Source organism: Mercenaria mercenaria, chromosome 15, assembly GCF_021730395.1.
Source record: "Mercenaria mercenaria strain notata chromosome 15, MADL_Memer_1, whole genome shotgun sequence".
NCBI lineage: Eukaryota > Metazoa > Mollusca > Bivalvia > Venerida > Veneridae > Mercenaria > Mercenaria mercenaria.
This window is the reverse complement of record NC_069375.1, coordinates 43,977,663-43,977,916: the sequence shown is the minus strand read 5'-3', so window position 1 is coordinate 43,977,916 and position 254 is coordinate 43,977,663.

The window sequence follows — 254 nt, the reverse complement described above, 5'->3', positions numbered from 1 at the left end:
GGACCTGGAAACAATGCATATGTCAAACTGTTCTTACCTACCTTTCTCATAGCTCATTGTCACTGGTGCAATTTTTTTTCAAAATGGCTTTTTGTCATTTTTATCCTAAGAAAACATTATAATTGTAGTAAATTTAAATGCATGTGGCTCATGGACCCATACTGTTACCTAGGTACGTTACTGCCACCTGTGGTTCTGTGTACCGCATTATCTACGGGAACAGTTACAGTTAAATAAAGGGGAATAACCGATAC